This window comes from Camponotus floridanus, unplaced genomic scaffold (genome assembly GCF_003227725.1).
Source record: "Camponotus floridanus strain SB8 unplaced genomic scaffold, Cflo_v7.5 scaffold8, whole genome shotgun sequence".
Taxonomy (NCBI): Eukaryota; Metazoa; Arthropoda; class Insecta; order Hymenoptera; family Formicidae; genus Camponotus; species Camponotus floridanus.
The window spans coordinates 787,549-809,636 of record NW_020229849.1 but is presented as its reverse complement, the minus strand read 5'-3'; the positions used below and the strand labels follow the sequence as shown (position 1 = coordinate 809,636).

The 22,088-nt window shown below is 32.6% G+C and overlaps 1 protein-coding gene across 15 annotated transcripts in view; it reads left to right on the top strand.

Annotated features, from left to right (window-relative positions):
• The window catches only part of LOC105258693 (voltage-dependent calcium channel type A subunit alpha-1), a 200,741-nt gene that overhangs the window by 94,947 nt on the left and 83,706 nt on the right, over nt 1-22,088 (top strand). The window contains exons 1-2 of one of the 15 annotated variants that reach the window (XM_011270126.3): nt 1,831-2,284; nt 3,378-3,474. The exons of the other annotated variants lie outside the window; for them this stretch is intronic. The gene's annotated coding sequence lies outside the window, so the exon portion shown is untranslated. Of the gene's footprint in view, nt 1-1,830; nt 2,285-3,377; nt 3,475-22,088 lie in introns of those variants that run through there. 15 annotated transcript variants of the gene reach the window in all.

Genomic DNA, 22,088 nt, shown 5'->3' with positions numbered 1-22,088 from the left:
TAATTACTGAATATTTCTGGAAGTTTTAGTAACTCAGATATTTGTACATAATAATTGTGCTTAAATAATATTTAAAATGTATAATAAATAAAATAGTCTCTCTCTCTCTCTCTCTCTCTCTCTCTCTCTCTATTTATCTTTACGTATCATTAATTGTTAATTAAGACATGATAATATCCATGCATTAATTATTATTTAAGGATGTTTTGTATGTATAATCCCAGCAAAAAGTAATTGAAAATCAATATTGACGAATATATTCACTTTTGTGTATTTTGAGTAAGAAATTGTGTAGAATATTACAATTTGATCTTAGCTACAGTGCAGAAATGTATTTTTTAATACTTATTGCGTTTCTACTGAAATATTCCGAATTTTGTTAATAAAAATGATTAACTTTTTTGGCAGTGAATTTCCCCTTGTGACAGATACATGGCTAACTTCATTAAATTATATTTAATATCTTTTTAACCAGTTAGTACTTGTATAATATTATTTGACCAAATATTTCGTTTGTATCTAAACTTTTGCAAATTTTCAACAAATTCTGAATATCATTTCCATGTGTTTTTGTCATTTAAATCGACGTGGTTATACGTTTCCCATAAGAACACATGTTAATTCGGTGCAAATTAAAATCCTTATAACTTGTGAACGCTTTAGTGAATCGATTTAAAAATTCTATTGAAGATTCTAAACATATGTAAGGACATTCTGTACAATTTTCATTATATTCTCAATATTTCGAAAATAGGTACAAAACATCCTTAAAAAAGAAATTGTAATAATCTACTCAAGGAATTAATCTTTTTTCATTATAAGAAATTGCAGATAACCAAAATTTCAGGAATTGTAACTAGCGTAAAAATTTTTCTACAAAAAATATTTTTCCACGTGTATGGTTTTTTCATAATTTATAATTGAATCTTAAGGAATGGAAGATTTTAAAAAAAACTTTGAAAGAAATTTATGGAAATCATTCCATAACTATGTAATTCGGTGCAAAAATCCTTATAACTCGTGAACGCTTTAGTGAATCGATTAAAAAATGGTACCGAAGATTCTAAACATAAGGACATTCTGTACAATTTTCATTCAAATTCTCAATATTTCGAAAATAGGTGCAAAACAACATCCTTAACAGATATATAAATACAATTATCATAATACCACATCACTTAGCATCATAATTATCCCTAATAAACGATAAACTAACTTGAATGCAACGATGTAAGACAATAATTGAAGAGGGGGAAAAATCAAATCCAACGATTATACGCACGATGTAAAAAAAAAAATAGAAACACTCGAGACATCCTTTAGACGCAACCCAGGGTGTCGCTTTAAGAAAGTTCGGTCCTGGTGCCCTCCGAATGGGGGTTAATACGTAAGCGCAACGGAGAGGGACACACGAGGTGTAAGCGAGCGCAAGCTCGACTAGTAGAAAGAGACACTCGGCGAGAAGGTCAGACGAGGAAGAAATCAGCGTCGCACGGACGGAAGGGACAAGGACAGCGTTACACCGAGGGATGAAGACCGAAAGAGGGAGAGGGACGGCGATTCCTAGAAAGAAGCGAACGAAGCTCGCTCCGCGCGACGAGGCCGGCCTCGTTGGAACGAGCGAGAGACAGCCTGGTCAGGACGAAGGGAGACGGTCCGACGATTGCTAAACCCTCGCGAGAGAGATAACGACACTCGGACGGTCGAAGCCATCAGCGAGGGGGAGAGGCACCGTCGGCGCGACGAAGATGAGCGAGGATGGGCGAAGGGTGGGCGGACGGCGAGCGACTCGAGCGGTAGTGGAAACGCCGGGGTGGCTCGGAGGGTGCGGGGGGATGACGGTGAGGGCCGAGAGAGCGAGTATGCGAGAGAACGGGTGGTGGTGGAAGAGCGAGGGAGCGTAGTCGAGCGACCGTCCCGCTGTGGCCACGAGCTCCGACGCTCGGGGAACGTAGGTAGTGTGTGAACTTCCGGCCGAGTGAAGCGGACAGGGGTTGTTGTAGTTCTAGGGAAGGTGCCGTTGAAGTTGAGGTAGAAGACAATCGCGTGGCGAGAAACGAAAACGTGGCGAAGACGCCGAGAAGCGAGAGAAAGCGAAGGGGTGGAAGCGAGGTGCGCCGAAGGAAAGCAAGAGGAGCCAGTTGGTGCGGCAGTGCTCGTGTGCGATTCTCTCTCGTTCTCCTCGGATCGTGCAAAGCTGACTCGCAGAGGGGTGATTCTCTCTCTCTCTCTCTCGGAAAAGAAGAAGGAAGAGAGAAAACGCACTTTTGAACGTCGAGCTCTCGTAAGAAGGAGAAAGCGTCGGGCTCGTTAGCTCTCTCTCTCCCTCTCTCTCTCTCTCTCTCTCCTCAATCAATCTCGCGAATCTCGCCGTTCGATTCGGTCCCTCTTTCTTTCTACCCTTCTTTCCCTCTCTCTCTCCTTCCATCTATCTCTCTTTCTACCTATCTCTTCCTATCTTTCTGTCTCTGTCTCCCGTCCTCGCGTTGGTGCCGTCGAGACCGTGACGGTCGACGGGGTGTTTGTTATGCGACGGTGGTACAGTGGCGGTTGACGACGACGACGACGAAGAGGAGAAGGAAGAAGACGAGCGCCCGCCGCCGAGGAGGACGTGGACGGGGAGGAGGCGGAAGAGGAGAGAAGGAGAAGGAGGAAGAGAAGGAGGAAGACGGGAAAGAGGACGAGGCACAGGAGGCAGAGCAGCTAGCCGTTCCTCGCCGTCGCGAGAGGAGCCGCCGAGAGTGTGCTCTGGTGCGTCGCAGGGAGGGAGGAAGAGGGGAGGGAGGCTCGAAAGGGAGGAAAGACGACGTCGACGGCGCGGAAAAGGGTGAGGAAGAAGAGAGACGGCGGACGAGGAAGTGGAAGACGAGGAAGAAGAAAAGGAAGATAGTGGCTGCCGGTGGTTGTGGTTGCCCGCTCCGAAAAATCCGAGAGAGTTCAAGGCTTGGGAGAGAGGATCCCCTCCTCTCTTCACTCTTCTCTCTCTCTCTCTCTTTCTTTCTCTCGCTCATTCTGTCTGTCCCCTCTCTCTCTCTCTCTCTCTTTCTCATTCTTCCTCGGTTCCCGTTGTTTCCTCTCTCGGGGAAGATCGTTAGTTGTTTGTCGTGAAACGAGGAAGTAGTTCGAAAGGGAAGAAGCGTAGAGAGAGGAAAGAAGGAATAGGGGTGCGAAAGGTGCCGCGTTGGTGTTATTTTCCCCTCCCCCGTTTTCCACCTCTCTCCCTCGCTTACCCGCGCCCCTCGCCGGTGTCTCGAAGAAGGGGGGTTGGTTTATTAGTGTACGTCGATCGCCGGGGTGCCGTCGTGAGTGTGCAGTGTCCAGTTCGCCGATTCGTCTTTGCGTCTATTCCTCTTTTTTTTTTCCTCATTCCTGTAAAGTGGTGCGACAGGACGAAGAAGAGGGGATCGCCAGCGGGGCAGAGGCTCGAACGCATGTAGGAACATGGCCGCATCCAGCCCCTGCCTCCCTCTAGAGGTGAGTCGAGCGAAATGGAGCGGATCTCTGTCCCTTTCTCTTTCTCGCACATTTTTTTTCGCTCGTTGTTTCGCTTGAAATTTTCGCATTTCACCCGGCGACGTCCCGTTTGACGAACTCGCCCCGATTCGCGAGGTCCGATTTAACGAATCCGTCCGTCAACGAGCTCGTCCGGCACGTCACCTCGTTGGCTGGGATCTCTCGGCCATCACAGTGGCCACGTTTGGGTTAAAGGCTGACCTTTAAGCTGGTTTCACACAACACACAGCATTCAGACGGACATGCGAATTCTGTTTTTACATCGGTTCCGTGAGATGTTTTTCGCGAAATTTAGTCGTAATTTGTCGGAAATATCTCGAAATATCTCGTGTCAATTATCGCGGCAACGATTTTCGATCAGCAACGATGTATGAGGTTTTACGATTTGATTACACGTCACAGTCGCGTGTTGGATTCCCTCCTCGTCAATGATGGAATTATAATTATAATAAGATCTCAATTTTACGTCGCACTTTCCTTTCCAATATCCATCGGGAGATTCAATATTTATTGTAGCTGTCGTGTATGGAACTTATTATATACATTAGTAAAGCGATTATAGTTGTACGTAATGACTTTCATTCGAAACAATACGCTTGTAACGTAACCTAAGTCCATAGAACGACGATAATATCGCGTGAAACCGGCTTTATCATCCATTAACCTACGCGTGCTCTTTGGCGCGATTGGCTTTCTTAACGATTGGATACACGCACTATGAGGGCGACACAGTGCTCACAGTGCTCTCATCCTGGTATTGAGTTATTTGGTCCAGATGATAATCAACATGAATCTGATCCAACGTGAAATCGTCATGTTGCGATAATGTGAATAATTTTCCGTATTTTTTACAGCTAAACAAATTAATTGAAACGGAATAAAATTATTTTCTCAAGGATAAATATAATAAACTTGAATAAATACAATAAAATTGAAAGTTTATTAAATAAATATACATTAATTAAATTAATTAATTAAATAAATATTAAATATTAAATAAGTTAATTAAATAAATATACATGTATGATAAACATTTTTTCAATCAATAATAATATAAAATTTCCTCGTTTATAAAAATAATTTATAAAATCTACAAAAATATTTCGATGCATGTGCTATGACAATACACTATTGTAAAATATTATTTCTATATAAAAAGTCTTCTTTTTAAATTTTCCGAAAATGACATTATGATCACTTTTGAAAAGATAATAGTTACTTGACTAAATTATTTAAATTGTTGAAATAATTTTTTTTTTTTAGGTTTCTTAAATTAAATAAATTTTTTAGATATTATATTAAGTAGAAATTATTCTTAAATAGCGTTGCTTCTATGGCGTTAATAATCCCTTATTCACATAAACTGTCATACTATGATCTAAACTTTGGTAATTGACAATTAAACGCGTGTTTGTGCTAATATAACTTTTCCAAGTTCCGTATCTACATAATAGAATAATTTATTCTAATATTTCTTGCTCACATCTTTACGATTTAATGCAGAAATATGCTATTCTTAAGAGCCGTTCTACTAGTACACGTTATTCAATTACGCAAATGTGAAACTTTGAAAACTTACAACTGACATATATTCAATTATCGTCGAAATTTGAGTTTTAGTCGATCACGTTGAAAGAGTGCAAAAAGTTGTAAGCTATATTTAGTGAAAATTTATTTAGATGTTTATTTAAGTGATTTAATATATCGGTTCTCTTTTTCTTTATCTTTCTTCTATATATTCAATGTTATTTCTCTCATTTGTTTTTTAGTTATTCGTTACTGTCTATTTTCATTATCATGGTACACATTTTGCATTTTTAAGAAATTTGTCCACAAAATAAATTTTTCTTCTCGTTTTATATTCCCTATTTTACTTCACGATTTTAATAACGTTATTTTAATCAATACGTTATATTAATCAATTGAGAAAAATGGAAAAATGATTGTATAAAATAAGATGAATGATTTTTTTTTCTCTTTATCTTTAGAAACGGAATGCATTTTTTATTTTGTTTATCACACGTTTTTAACGTGCCAACTATTGGAATCTCTTGTCATTTTGCCAATAAAACAGTTAAATGGAGCAGTTAAACATTATAGAACGCTTCTCAGGGGGATTTAAAAAAGATATGAAAGGATCCTTTTGGTGCGACACTTCTCTTTGGTGTGTTTCATCTTCGTGGATTTCCCCTCTGTTTTCTTCGTTTTCCGCGACTGTCTGAAATCTAAACCAATTAAAAAGGAAAATCTTATTTCTATATTTTCAATCAAAATTTATTTTTATGCATAAATTTTAAAGTTTATTCAATTTTTTTAAAATCACACAATATAAAATTATTAATTCTTTTTATCTAATATGTCTGTAAACAAATTAAATTTTAGTAATCATATTTTTTAATATTCGTAATTAGAAAATACATTCTTTTTATTACATACTAAAAAACATAACAATATCTGAATTTATATAATCCCAGATAGAGGAATTGCATAAAAAATAGAATAATCAATTTATAGATTAAATATATATTCCGATATATTTTTGTGTGACATCATATTTTATGTCATTGTTATGATATTATTCATTAATATTGTTATGATATTATTCATTATTATTCAATTTTTTGAAAAAGTTCTCAAACATTCCGGGAAATATTTATGAATGTTGTTTTTAGATCCACTGAAGAATACTTAATGCATGATTATAATCATAAGAACGATTCTTTCTTGGATTTTTATGAGGGAAATTTGTTAAGCAAAAAATTTGCTAAAGATAAAAATAGATAGAAGGAGATAGAATAGAGAGAGCAGAAAATAATTCTTAGTAAGATTCTCATAAGCCAACTCGTTTTATACGATGAGTAATTTTGAACGGAGAGAGATACGTAAATCGAGTTATATATTTTGAGGTTTTAAGGCAATAATAATGCAAATTATTGTTAGAAAGTTGAAAAACATCTATATATTAATAAGAAAAAGTAATTAAATTATATTTTTCTATAAATATTTTTCTAAATTATATTTCATTGATCAAACATTATATTAAAGTTAAATTAAGTGGCAGTAGATACAGTCAAAATGGTCAGTCACGCGTCGAAAAAATGCTGATAAATCACTGATCATCAAAACATTATTTATTTTCCGTTAATTTAATTCTTTTTTCTAAAAAACATGTTACAAGAATGAAGTTTAATATTTAAAAAAAACAAGCTTAATAGTAATCAAATTAACAATAATTATTTAATAATATTTTATAATATAAAATATATATCTAATTAGAAACTAGATTTTTTTCAAGATTATTCTCAATAATTTTATTTGATTTCTTGAGAAAGATTTTCTCGATTCTTTTTAACAAACAAAAATTTTGCACGCCTATGATATATTGTTTTATGATAAATTTCGAATTTCAAATCTTTAATTAGTGTAACAGGAAGTTAATATCTGTTATAAAAAAATAACTATAGAAACTGATCCTCGAGTTATTATCGTGGAAATTTGTTTTACGCGTATTTATTGCTTTCATTAAAACAGTAGGCCACGACATGCTATAGATCGTTCGCATGTATTTCACGAAATAGTCCAGTTTTTGCTCTCTGACGGAGATATTTACGTGTATGTCCTAACGACGCATTTAATCTGCTATCATGCTACTCCCAGATGTTGCTCCCGAATAATTCGCCTATCTCCATTTCGAGTCTTTGCCATTCACATAATTTTATAGTTTCTCATCTTATTTCAATTTTTTAAAATTAATAGCACAATTATTATTATCAATTGTTCTTCTCGATAAATGTTGATGTTATTTTATATAATAATTAAGTTACACGTGTAGTAAAATTGAGAAAAATTTTCGAATTTTTTGCGCACGTTTACAAAGAACCGAAACCTTACAACTTTAATCCGTGTAGCTGCGATGATGGCACATACCATCATAATAGTATTAAAGGTTTTTAGCTTAATGAAAATAAGTAGATTAATTTTACATCAGAGTTGCCGCTTATGTAAACACGTAAATTAAACCATAACTCTCTTATCTGATCTGTCATCCTTGTTTTATTCTTGAAAGCATGGAAAACTTTGTAGCCTTACTTTCTGCTTCGCCTTCGTATATCAATTTTAAAAAGTCAAATGAGTTTGGGATTCGGCGGATGACTCCAAGTGACATTTTACCTCGATTCTCAACTCTACTCTTACTCTACAAACAAATTTCTTATAAATTCCGCAATGTTACGTGTTGTTTTCTTTTTTATACAATATTGTATACAGGGTATCACTTAATTGGCGCCCACTATTTATACAGCAATATTCCTCGTGGAAAACTGAGAAAAGTCCTGAACCATTTTTGTCTATAATGAAGAAAATTTGAAACCATTTTTTTAAAACCATTTTTTTTTAAACCATTTTTTTCTTCTATAATGCGAAAAACTTTATTTTATATTAAAAATCATATTTCTTCCGTTAAAAGCGTTTCCTTAAAGAAAATTTCATCGAGAAGGCTAAAGGTCGGTGCTTATTGGCGCAACCTTACTCAATAATTATCGCTTTATTAAGCATTATAGAGAAAAATGGTTCAGGACTTTTCGACTCAGTTTTCCACGAGGAATATCGCTATATAAATAGTGGACGCCAATAAAGTGACACCCTATATTAGATAGCTTCGTTAATATGCTTTCAACTAGATTACTTTAATTTTGTTCACACGTATCATATTTATGAAAACTCGACTCACCGTTTCATCATGCGTATCATTTTATTTTTACACGCTTTCTCATCAATCTAGCATGTCGTATATTTGATTAGCTTTATTAACAATTAATTACGTAAAATTTTAATTTTTTCTCAATTTTACTCGGAAGGCCAGCTAATTTATTAGACATCGGCCGACCCTATTGTCATGTAAACGCCGGCCTTACGTAACTTTCAATTGAACGATGGCCCGGATCGGGCCGGCCGGTCGTTTCTTCTCTCGCGTAATAGCATTCCCTCGTGTACCATCCGGTTTTCTCGATCGAATCGATCGGTCCCCCGGCTCGCGCGGATTCAGAAACCCGCGTCCGCGAGGAAAGCCAACGCTAGCGACGAGATTAGAAGGCGACGCGCCACGTCGCGACGCTCGCGGACGCGACAAATCAATTTCTGGCGCACCGACCGACCCGCTTTTCGCGTGCTGCCGTGCAATTCGATAATTTCCACGCCATAATTTTCACCGATAAGGAAAACGTGAATGTGCAAAAACGCGATGCCGAACTCTGTCGTCATTTTTTTTCATCATTCTTCTTATATTTTTGTTTAAATCTTTAAAGACGATATATTTCGACACAAAATGCATAAGCTTCAAAAGTAGAGTGTCCTTGCTAAAGTTAATATTCGACAAAATTTTGTCCGAAATTTTAATAGTAGGGACGATATCTATTGATAATAATTGATAATTAATTCAATAAGAATGGCTTCTCGATTGGGAGATGTTCAAGATTAATTTTAGATCTTTCCAAAAACTTAACATTTTATTAATATTTTATTCTTAAAAAGAAATAACGATCCGCTGAAAATTTTTGTTTATATCAAATAACTATTAATAAATTTCAAGTTTGCAGTGTATTAATAATTATAATTTTAATAATTATAATTTGCAGTGTATTAATAATTATAATAATAATAATTATAATTATAATTTATCTCAATTTATTAAAGATCAAATTTGATGAAATTGATGAGCGATATAAAAATATTTCTTTTTCATGTTGAAATTAAATAATTTCATTTGCATCTAATAAACTATCGTCTAAAATATAGATTACGCATCTTTCGAGACGCATTTATCGGTGTAAATCACGGTCATTCAGGCTCTCTGTCAGTTTTACGGAGTTGGCAAACGTGAGGGTAGGTAGATAAGCGCCACGTGTGAGGAGCTTACGAGGGATGAATTTTCAGTTGGCAGGCCCGACCTCCCTCTGTAGACTAGGACGACGACCAGAGCCGGTTGCAAGTACAGCAGCACCCTGAATTTTTAATTCTATCCATCCAACCCTCTTTCTAACTCAAGCAAAACTCATATTTTTTTTTAATTATTTAAACATTAATTTAATAAGAATGACTTCTCTCAGAAAATTCTTGATTGGGAGATGTTCAAGATTAATTTTAGATCTTTCCAAAAATTTAACATTTTATCAAAATTTTATTCTCGAAAAGAAATAACGAAATAACGATTTTTAATTCCATTCATCCAACCCTCTTTCTAACTCGAGCAACTCATATTTTTTTTTTAATTATTTAAACATTAATTTAATAAGAATGGCTTCTCTCAGAAAATTCTTGATTGGGAGATGTTCAAGATTAATTTTAGATCTTTCCAAAAACTTAACATTTTATCAAAATTTTATTCTCGAAAAGAAATAACGAAATAATGATTTTTAATTCCATCCATCCAATCCTCTTTCTAACTCGAACAAAACTCATATTTTTTTTTTAAATTATTTAAACATTAATTTAATAAGAATGACTTCTCTCAGAAAATTCTTGATTGGGAGATGTTCAAGATTAATTTTAGATCTTTCCAAAAACTTAACATTTTATCAAAATTTTATTCTCGAAAAGAAATAATGAAATAACGATTTTTAATTCCATCCATCCAACCCTCTTTCTAACTCGAGCAAAACTCATATTTTTTTTTAATTATTTAAACATTAATTTAATAAGAATGGCTTCTCTCAGAAAATTCTTGATTGGGAAATGTTCAAGATTAATTTTAGATCTTTCCAAAAACTTAACATGTTATCAATACTTTCTCGAAAAGAAATAACGATCCACTGAAAATTTTTTAAATATCTTTTTCAAGTATTTTTTTTACATTAACAGAGTAAAAAATATCGTTTTTAATATAAAAGCTTCTTTCTCTGTATAATTAAAAATTCTGTAAAAATGTAAGAGTAGAATAACATGATAGTCAGGAGAGTTAATGATGGTATAAAAGTGATGCGTTATTTAAGCCAGAGCGTAGCATACATGCTGCTCTTGTTTAGCAGTCCGAAGGGCTGATGTTCATCTCAATCGTCTCTAAATCCGGTACTGACGACGACGACGACGGCGTCGTCAGCGGTAACAACAACGACGACGTCGATGGAATCGCGATGGTGGACGTTGTTCGTGACAGGGGTGGTGGAAATGGCGGTGGATGGATGGAAGGGAGGGAGATGAGTCGCTGGATGGGGCAACGAGGGGCTAAGAGGACGAAAGGGCGGCACATGAATGAACGATCAATAGATATATAGTTACTTGCTTGCTCCACCGGCTACCTGTCTTCAGCTGTTATAGGCTGTCTGACAATAAATGCTAAATATTATGTCACTTTTTGATTGTTATTTTTTTTATATAAAGCGAAATTATTATGTAAACACATTTACGTTAATTAATAAAGTTAAAGGACATATTTCCTGCGACTCTTCTCACTATTATAAGACTATTTAAAAACTTTTCAAGTTAAATTTTTTTTTAAATGCACGAAAAAGAGTCTGAAAATTTATCTAAAATATTTAAAAATTCTCAATTTCAAGATTAATCTTATGAAACTTTTAATAAACAGAATGATATATAAAAAAAATTCTATGTGTATAAAAGTTTTTCTCTTTATTATTGAGAAAAGATGTAACGACACATAAGAATAATAACTATATAAAAATAAGTAATTATATTTATTTTAAAAAAATATATATATAAAATATATATTTTTACTTTAAAGAAATTTTCCAATGAATACGTAGAAGCGTCTAATTGTCTAAGACGATTGTCAATTAATACAGCGCGATTCAGAGATAATTTGTTAAGAGAAAAAAGAAATAAAATATTTCAGCATTGAAGAAATTATTCTTCCTAGATTTATGGAAATGTGGTGTAATTTTTGGCAATCATCAGATAGAGACATGATCTAATAATTTACATTCTAGATACTTTTTCACAATATTGCTAGTTATCACAACATGTCGATATTTCTTTTCTTTCTATCCATTTACTTAAAATCTAGTGGCTGGATAAGTCGAGTGGATCGAAAGTCTTCTTTTTTAATCCTTTTTTTTGGATCACACTGTAAATGCTATGCGTGTATGTACACGCCTTGAAATTCTTCGTAGATAATGAAACTCGTAGATTCCCTTAGGGTTAGGCAGGACACTTTTATGAGCCTGTCGTGTTATCACCTGCGGATCTGTAACCTACTTTAACAGCTCGGATAACTCCATCTAATTTGGCTAACACAATTGGTCGCGCGTATTTAAGTAAACATGAGTGCCACGTGATATGCTTATATAAACGTTCTTATAAATATATGTTAACTAATAGTAATACAATTTTAATACGCTAATATAATATTAAAGATAAAATTAAATTATTACAACTATAATTTAATGAAATAGAAATTAAATAGAATTTAATTTAATAGAATATAATAGTATTCTATCAAATTAATAAAAATAATGCTACAGCTTACAGCATTAAAAAATTTCAATTTGAACATAAAATTATAAATTATAAAAATTATAAAAATTATAAAAACAATAATAAATTATAAAAAATTATATATTTTGTTTATTATTAATAAAAAACGCTTTGAATTATATAATTTCTCAAATTATACTTGAATAATAAATACACTTGAATAATAAACATAAATATTAATAATATGAAAAACTGCTTTTACTATACTTTTATTATAAACTTTTACTTCCATTATAATTGTGCATGATAATCAGACTCATAAATGGTAGAGCACATTTTAATTATCTTTATGTCAAGTAAAGAATGGAATAATAATTGAATATCACATTATGCATTTCCAGCTTTTTTTTCGAGGAACGCCTACATTCTTGGAGCGTTTGCATTGCTCACGGTTAATGTACTTTAGCACACTGGAAATATAACTTTTTCATTATCTGACATTTACCATTCGAGCGTAGGTGAAAACTTCGTAATCAAATACATATAGAGGATAGCGAATAACGTGACTCTTCGATCTACTCGGATGCTTTCCGGTACTTAACGGCGTAGGTGGACGAATATGGCTAAGCTCTACAGTTTCGTAGCTAAATCTTCGTGAATTATTGCAAGCGTCGTGAAAAGGCGACAAAATCGTTTTCAGAGTATATATACTTTGACGTGAAAATTGAACAATATTTGTGAGAAAATGTCACATAGCTAACATTTCTCCTCACGATCGTACAGTTAACGATTGCTTATAATGCCCACGCGAGCGGAGAAAATAAATTATTGTTACATAAAATTATTATATTATTAAAATTATTATATAAAATTATATAAAATTAAAAGAGAAGAATATCGATGTAAAAGAGTTATTTTATAGTGATAATACATATTTGGCATTTGATTAAATTGTTATCATTTATTAATAATTTCTAACATATCCCATCTCGCATTTAAAATATCATTTTATTTAAATTCATTCTGTGGCATAATCATGATTAGCATTTCCCTAGTACTGATATATTATTTTTTTCATATTTTGCAATTATTATTATTTTTCCAAACTTATCATTTATTTCTGTCTCGTCAAATTTTTGTGGTTGTTGATATTTAATATAATCGTTAATAATTTTTGTGTTTCAAATTCCAAAAAAAAACTTACAAATGTATGTTTTGACGCATTGAATATCTAAAAGAATATCGATGTAACAGAGTTATTTTATAGTGATAATACACATTTGATTAAATTGTTATCATTTATTAATAATTTTTAACATATCCCATCTCGCGTTTAAAATATCATTTTATTTAAATTCATTCTGTGGCATAATCATGATTAGCATTTCCCTAGTACTGATATATTATTTTTTTCATATTTTGCAATTATTATTATTTTTCCAAACTTATCATTCATTTCCATCTCGTCAAATTTTTTGTGGCTGTTGATATTTAATATAATCGTTAATATAATAATTTTTGTGTTTCAAATTTCAAAAAAAACTTACAAATGTGTGTTTTGATGCATTGAATATTTAAAAGAATATCGATGTAATAGAATTATTTTATAGTGATAATACACATTTGATTAAATTGTTATCATTTATTAATAATTTTTAACATATCCCATCTCGCGTTTAAAATATCATTTTATTTAAATTCATTCTGTGGCATAATCGTGATTAGCATTTCCCTAGTACTGATATATTATTTTTTTCATATTTTGCAATTATTATTATTTTTCCAAACTTATCATTCATTTCCATCTCGTCAAATTTTTTGTGGCTGTTGATATTTAATATAATCGTTAATATAATAATTTTTGTGTTTCAAATTTCAAAAAAAACTTACAAATGTGTGTTTTGATGCATTGAATATTTAAAAGAATATCGATGTAATAGAATTATTTTATAGTGATAATACACATTTGATTAAATTGTTATCATTTATTAATAATTTCTAACATATCCCATCTCGCGTTTAAAATATCATTTTATTTAAATTCATTCTGTGGCATAATCGTGATTAGAAAAGCGTTTCTCTAATACTGATATATTATTTTTTTCATATTTTACAATTATTATTATTTTCCCAAACTTATCATTCATTTCTGTCTCGTCAAATTTTTGTGGCTGATGATATTTAATATAATCTTTAATAATTTTTGTGTTTTAAATTCCAAAAAAAACTTACACATGTGTGTTTTGACGCATTTGATAATTAAAATCTTTAATAATATTAAATATTCGAAGCAATAACTGTTTAAAAATTATCTTTAAATTCAAGATGACGAATCGGAAATTTCCAACTTTTTGGATGACCAGTATCTGTTCCAGTTTTTCGCGACCTCCAACGCTTTAAAACGAGTGGCATACGCGTATGCGTATAATTCCCTCCTCTTCTCTCTCTCTCTCTCTCTCTCTCTCTCTGTATATTTTGACTCGTTCAAGAAAGAGAGAGAGACGCGAGTCGCCTTTCTCATAATCCCTCCCTTGCGTTTCCTGTGCCCGCAGTTACCATCGTCTTTGCTACCACTTGGCAAATGCTGGAGACGCAGAGTCGCCCCGACTGACCTTACTATTGACAAGGACACCTTCCCTGATTTATTAAACCCGGAGCGACGTAAGGAAATGAGCTGCTCGTCGCACGATAAATACCTCAATGGAGAAGAGCTTTCACGGAAATAAGGACGCGAGTACGGACTCCCCTTTTCGACATTTCCGCTTAAAAAGATGAATTTTTCCTATACGCTTCCTCGAAGGGGTTATTCCAAATATCGATGACAATTCGTTGGAATAGGCGCAAGGAGGCTTTAACCGATATTGAAGGAGGTAAAATGCAGGATGCATAGAAGATGGCTTGTCAGACTCTGAATAGGACGATTAGAAGCATTTATTGTGCAAGTAACACAAGTCGTATTTTAATTAAAATGGACTTTGTGATATAATCACGCGGATAAAGCAATTTATTAATTAAATTAAGAAGAGATGGGTTCGCAAATAAATAAATATACGAGCTTGTTTAATATCGATAACTATATTTGATGCGATCCAGTAGATTAGGAGATAACGCAGATGAATGGAATTACCTGCATAAAGGGAATTTACAGAAATTATTTTGTATGCTATTCACACATATACAATAGTTACGCGTTGATATATACATGTATATGTTTTACGAAGATAGACAATTTTCCTCTTCAATTATCGGACAACTCGAGGCTGAATGTAAGTTATCGTGTCTCGACGAAATGTTATAGTTCAAGGATCGCCGTGTATCGCACAATGAGCCGGAATCTGTCCACGCATAAGGATCGTCGTCGCGTCACTCGCGAGATTTATCGTAAGGAAATAACGCTGCTAACTAACAGTTTAGTTCGGCAAGGCTTTCGAGTCCACAGGCCTTGAAAATTTGAGGTCTTTTGTCGGTTACGAAAAGCAGAGTAGGCGAATCTGATAGATTTGGTGGCGCTGAAAACGAATCTGGCCGCAGAATTTCCCCAGCACGCCAGGCTTTTGAGTAATTTGTAGTTGAATGGCTCAAAAATCGCTATTTTGGCCAATTTCTGGAATTTATTGTGGGGAAACCAAAATTTTGGAAACATTTCTGCCAATGGCATCGCATAGCACTCACTCTCGCCTTTCAAATCCACTTTCGATTACACCGCCGTACGATTTTTTTTCGTTCAGATATACAAGTTATAAGACTGGTCCTGCGCAGGGTTCCAATAAGCCATTCTAAATCAATCGTGCCATCTCTCTATCTCACTACGAAAAAATTAAGATAAAAACATGCATTTTTAAATGCTTTCCGTCACCTTTTGAAATTAAAAATGGCGCATCCAATATGGCGGATAGAATCACAATAAAAAGGCATAAAATTTAGAAAAATTTATCAAAATGTGTAACAACTATTATATTTCTCTACGATACTATTTGGGCAATCGAACCTGACATATGTCAGTCTTTTCAAATTTCAAGATGATGGATCTACCATATCAATGTCTATGTAAATTTTCTTATAACTTCATATTTAAATATCTCAGCGAAAAAAAATCGTGCGACAGTAATCGAAAGTGGATTTGAAAGGTGAAAGTGAGTACTATACGATGCCATTGGCAGAAATATTTCAAAAAATTTGGTTTCCTCACAATAAATTCATGAAATGGGCCAAAATAGCGATTTTTGGGCCATTCAACTACAAATTACGCAAAAATCTGACCTGAATAGAATTGTTTAATATCAAAAATAGATCAAATATTAAGTTTAAAAAATATTAAATATTAAGATTAAATATTAAGATCAAATATTATGTGCGAGAAGATATAAATACACAAAAGAAAGATCAATCATAAAAAATTATAATAATAAAATTAAGGATGTTTTGTATGTACAATCCCAGTAAAAAGTAGCTGAAAATCAATATTGACGAATATATCCACTTTTGGTGTATTTTGAGTAAGAAATTGTATGAATATTGCAATTTGATTTTAGCTATAATGCAGAAATGTATTTTTCAATATTTATTGCGTTTTTACTGAAATATTCCGAATTTTGTTAATCGAAATGATTAACTTTTGACAGAGAATTTCGCCTTGTGACAGATACATGGCTAACTTCATTGAATTATATTTAATATCTTTTTAACCAGTTAGTATTTGCATAATATTATTTGGCCAAATATTTCCTCTGTATCTAAACTTTTGCAAATTTTCAACAAATTCTGAATATTATTTCCATGTGTTTTTGTCATTTGAATCGACGTGATTACACGTTTCCCATAAGAACACATGTTAATTCGGTGCAAATTAAATCCTTATAACTTGTGAACGCTTTAGTGAATCGATTTAAAAATTGTACCGAAGATTCTAAATATATGTAAGAACATTCTATACAATTTTCATTAATTCTCAATATTTTGAAAATAGGTACAAAACATCCTTAAGACGAGAGATTAAAGAATATTCTGCCATCGTACTTATGTATACAATACTGCCAAGTAGAAGGTGAGATTTAGTAGCGGAAATATTTCCTCGAAAGAAGCTTGGGTCGACTTGTCCTTAACGAAAATGCGGAAACTCTATCATTTTAGTTTCAAACTCTCTAATCTCCGACATCGAATATCTTGCTAATTAAATCTGAAATTAAATTTCCGTTTGCGCGCGCGCGCAAGTAGAAGATTACTCGAATTTCCTGAAAAATAGAATTTGTTGCATATTCAACGCTCACAAAATTTAAACTAGATCTTCGTAAATCACAGTCTTAAGTAAGTTAAATATTTTAATTTTGTAATATTATAAATGGAAGAGTTGTGTATGATACAGATAATAATACCATTAAATTCGTGCATATATTCCATACGAATCGATATATAAATATCGCCGTGTTATTGTTATACATACATTTTTTGTAATCATCTCACATAATTCTATGCAAAATCATTTATCTGATGCAGCATTATTACTTAATTGATATCTAACTAAATTAAACGATGGAATTTTAATTCTACTGTAAGTTTAAACTCGCATAATCGATATGTGAAATAATACATGATAACAAATGGAACGATAATGAGTACCAATATTACTAAAGATTTTATATTTAATATATAAGTTATGGTTTTGTAAAGTTGCCAAAAGATTCTGGCCAACCCCTTTTCTAAATGAAATTCATATGGAGAGCGGAAAATTCATGAAAATAAAATACCATTAATCAAACTAACTCAAGGCGAATGGATAGAATAAAAAAAAATAAATCAGATTGATATTAAATTCAACATTTATCTTGCTCAATGATGAAGCAACTAAAAACATGAATATTTTTCGAAAAATTACTTTCTCGGAAGATAAATTTTTAAAGTGAAAAATTAGTTTCTTTGTCCCTAGTTTTTTATAGTGCCCATTTTTTTTATTATTTTATGTGTATTATTCGACGAAACTTTCACGATACTCGCGACACTTGCGAAATATCGTCCTTATAGGCACAGGGGAAATATAATATTTAAAACGTTCCTAGAAACTTGCTTAATCAAGTTACTCCCTAAATGTCAGAAGCACGTGGCTCTGGTAAACTGGGGGAGAGGTACGACACGCTCGAGTTACAGGTTACAAGGTTTATTCAGCTCGTCGGGCGATTCACAGAACGGTGACTTCACCCTTTCATTGACTCGACGACACTGGCCCGCGAATTCTCGGAATTGTGCACACGTACACGCACGCATACACACACACACACACGCACATACATAATAACACATACATAATAAAATGTATATGCCCTAATTTCAAGACTCGTTTCGGGGAAATGCGAATGTATCGCCCTAAATCTAATCTCGGTATCAATGAAAACTCGCGGTTCTTCTCGGAAGGCCTCGCTTGCCTTTTCGTAATCGCGTGTACTGGCCATTCATCGATGATTATCATCGGGAAGTAAAACGTTGTTAAATTCTCGGAATAACTGGTATATCAATGTATTTTTTAACTGACCTTTGGCATTCTATGGAAATATATTTTTTATCGAAACGAAGAAATAATTGCGAATATTATGTAATCGTGCTAATTATTGTAACGATATCACGAACTGCAAGTCGTAAAAAATTGCTTCCATCTCGTAATCAACATTGTAACAATTATTATATAAAATATTCATTTTTCTTTTCCTACACTGAGGAAAAAATTATCTTGAAATAAAAAAATTTTAGTTAACTCAAGAAAGCTATTTACTCGGTGCTAATCACGTATTTACTTGTATTCAAAACGTCTGTTTGCTTAAGTTAAGTATTTATTTACATGTGTTTAAAAAAATATATATGCTTAAAAAAATATAATTTTTAATTAAATATTTTAATTTTAATTTTACAAAATATTTATTAAAATGCATTTTTTATTCCCAAAAGTTTTAAATTTTTTAATTTTAAAAAATAATATATATAATTTAATAAATTATAGTATATATTTTACGAAAATAATATTTAAATATAAAAAATATATAAATGAAAGTAATGTACTTGATATAACATGCATATTTAATTAAAATTAAATACTTTTGCTTAAATGAAATAAACAATTCCTTGCATTTAAAGCAAAAGTTTCAAGAAAACAAATTTATTTGATTTAAAAAAATTTTTCCCTCAGTGTAAAAAAAAGAAAAGATTTCTTGTTATCGATTTCATGGGAAAGCCCGATTCATCATCCTTCGAAACGTGTTTAAGATTAGTTACATCTACTATCCGCATGTGCAGCCAGTAGTAGCAGCAGTATCGAGCCAGACGTCTCGAATGTCGGATCTCTCTCGTCTTCTTCTATCCTTTCTTTTAGAGGTCATCGATATTCAGTGGTGGATTTTTTAAATATTACTAGCCATGCCAAACTATCGAATCCAAATTCTCAGGTTACTTTATCGGCGGATCACTAGGTATTTATATATTTTTTTCGGCTTTTACGCGTAATAATGAATAATATTATTAATGAAATAAAATCAAATAGATGCATAGAGCCTTATTGAATATCAATGGATCAGTTTCTCGGATTACGATATTGAGATTTCTTGGCGGGTTTCGCGTTAAATCTCGTTAAATTCCGGCTACTTCTCTAAAAATCATCAATATGCTTTCCGTAAAAGCGTTTATAGGTGCCAGACATTCGCATATATTTGTAGCACATATCCTCCCATTTCTTAAATCTCATTTCCAATCCCGAACTTGCAACTCCCTTGCTGATACGCAACTTTCTTATGCATCATTTGGATCGAGATTTGAGAGCTTGCCAACGCGACAGTCGCTCTAACCTGACGATTCACGTCGCGACGCCGCGTTTCCTTCGATTCTCTCCCGTTGTCTTCGCTAATTTTCGTGCAAGGGATAAACCTTGTCCCAAATAGATTCTTCGGAACTTCTCGAAAGTAGTATTCTTGCATGTCGGCAACGCTCCCACAAACGCTATTGAATTCAATTATTCCTATCGTCTTTTTTATTTTATAATAAATTGTCTCCTTTCAAAGAAACTTTTTTTACAAACGGTTTATGCAAGAAAAAAATACCAGCATTTTTAAAATTATTTATATTAAATATACAACAAGAGAAATTAAGGATGTTTTGTACGTACAATCCCAGTGGAATATTACAACTTGATCTTGGCTACAGCGCAGAGATGTATTTTTTAATATTTATTGCGTTTTTACTGAAATATTCCGAATTTTGTTAATCGAAATGATTAACTTTTGGCGGAGAATTTTGCCTTGTGATAGATACATGGCTAACTTCATTGAATTATATTTAATATCTTTTTAACCAGTTAGTACTTGTATAATATTATTTGACCAAATATTTCCTCTGTATCTAAACTTTTGCAAATCTTAAACAAATTCTGAATATTATTTCCATGTGTTTTTGTCATTTGAATCGACGTGGTTATATTATACGTTTCTCATAAGAACACATGTTAATTCGGTGTAAATTAAAATCCTTATAACTTGTGAACGCTTTAGTGAATCGATTTAAAAATTATACTGAAGATTCTAAACATATGTAAGGACATTCTATACAATTTTTATTAAATTCTCTTCTTTCATTAAATATTTTAAAAATAAGTACAAAACATGTTTAATTGAAATGTGTATTAAATTAGTTATTTGACCAAGAAATAATACATTACCTCGATAATACATGACCTGAAACATCATTATATAAAATAAATAGCTTAATTTTTTAAATTGAAATTTACATTAAATTAGTTATTTGACTAAATCAGAAATAAATACTTCGAGTTTCTGCTAAATTTAAATTTTCCAAATTAAATCAAGTTTTTTTTTAATCAGATGGAAATCTAACTTTTCGGGATTCGTTGCAGATTAAAATCCCGAGTGTTCTAATCTAATTCAGCTAAGGATGTTTTGTATGTACAATCGCAGCAAAAAGTAGCTAAAAATCAATATTGACGAATATCCACTTTTGGTGTATTTTGAGTAAGAAATTGTGGAATATTACAATTTGATCTTGGCTACAGCGCAGAGATGTATTTTTTAATATTTATTGCGTTTTTACTGAAATATTCCGAATTTTGTTAATCGAAATGATTAACTTTTGGCAGAGAATTTTGCCTTGTGATAGATACATGGCTAACTTCATTGAATTATATTTAATAGCTTTTTAACCAGTTAGTACTTGTATAATATTATTTAACCAAATATTTCCTTTGTATCTAAACTTTTACATATCTTAAACAAATTCTGAATGTTATTTCCATGTGTTTTTGTCATTTGAATCGACGTGATTATACGTTTCCCATAAGAACACATGTTAATTCGGTGCAAATTAAAATCCTTATAACTTGTGAACGCTTTAGTGAATCGATTTAAAAATTGTATTGAAGATTCTAAACATATGTAAGGACATTCTGTACAATTTTCATTAAATTCTCAATATTTTGAAAATTGGTACAAAACATCCTTAAAAAAGAAATTGTAATAATCTACTCAAGGAATTAATCTTTTTTTGTTATAAGAAATTGCAGATATCCAAAATTTCTGGAATTGTAACTTACGTAAAAATTTTTCTACAAAAAATATTTTTCCACGTGTATGGTTTTTTCATAATTTATAATTGAATCTTAAGCAACGGAAGATTTAAAAAAAACTTTGAAAGAGATTTATGAAAATCATTCCATAACTATGTAAATCTTAATCTGTCTTTTGTGATCGCGATTGATGCACTTGTATAGCTTCTGTGTGATTCATGCGGGATTGTCGGTGAATGAAGCCTCGAATAGGCCGATGGTGTTGCAGCCAATTGATGATCAAAAATCGATGATCAAAAAAAAAACGCTCTGATTGCAGTTTCCGATCATCGTAATTTACGATTTGATCTGTGCAAATATTTGCTCGGCCATTACTCGCGAAAATACACTCTTTCTTCTGCTCGTACTTTCCGCAAGTTATTCCGCATTCGATTTCGCGCAGCCGCAAAAAGTATACTGTGCGAGATATTAAAGTTTCGAAAGAAAGATATTCTGTCAAGACCAACGCAAGGTCATTTGATGATTGATAAAACAGCTTGTTTATCTTTATTGGAGATTACTTATTGGAGTGAAAAAGAATTCATATTTATTTTTTCTA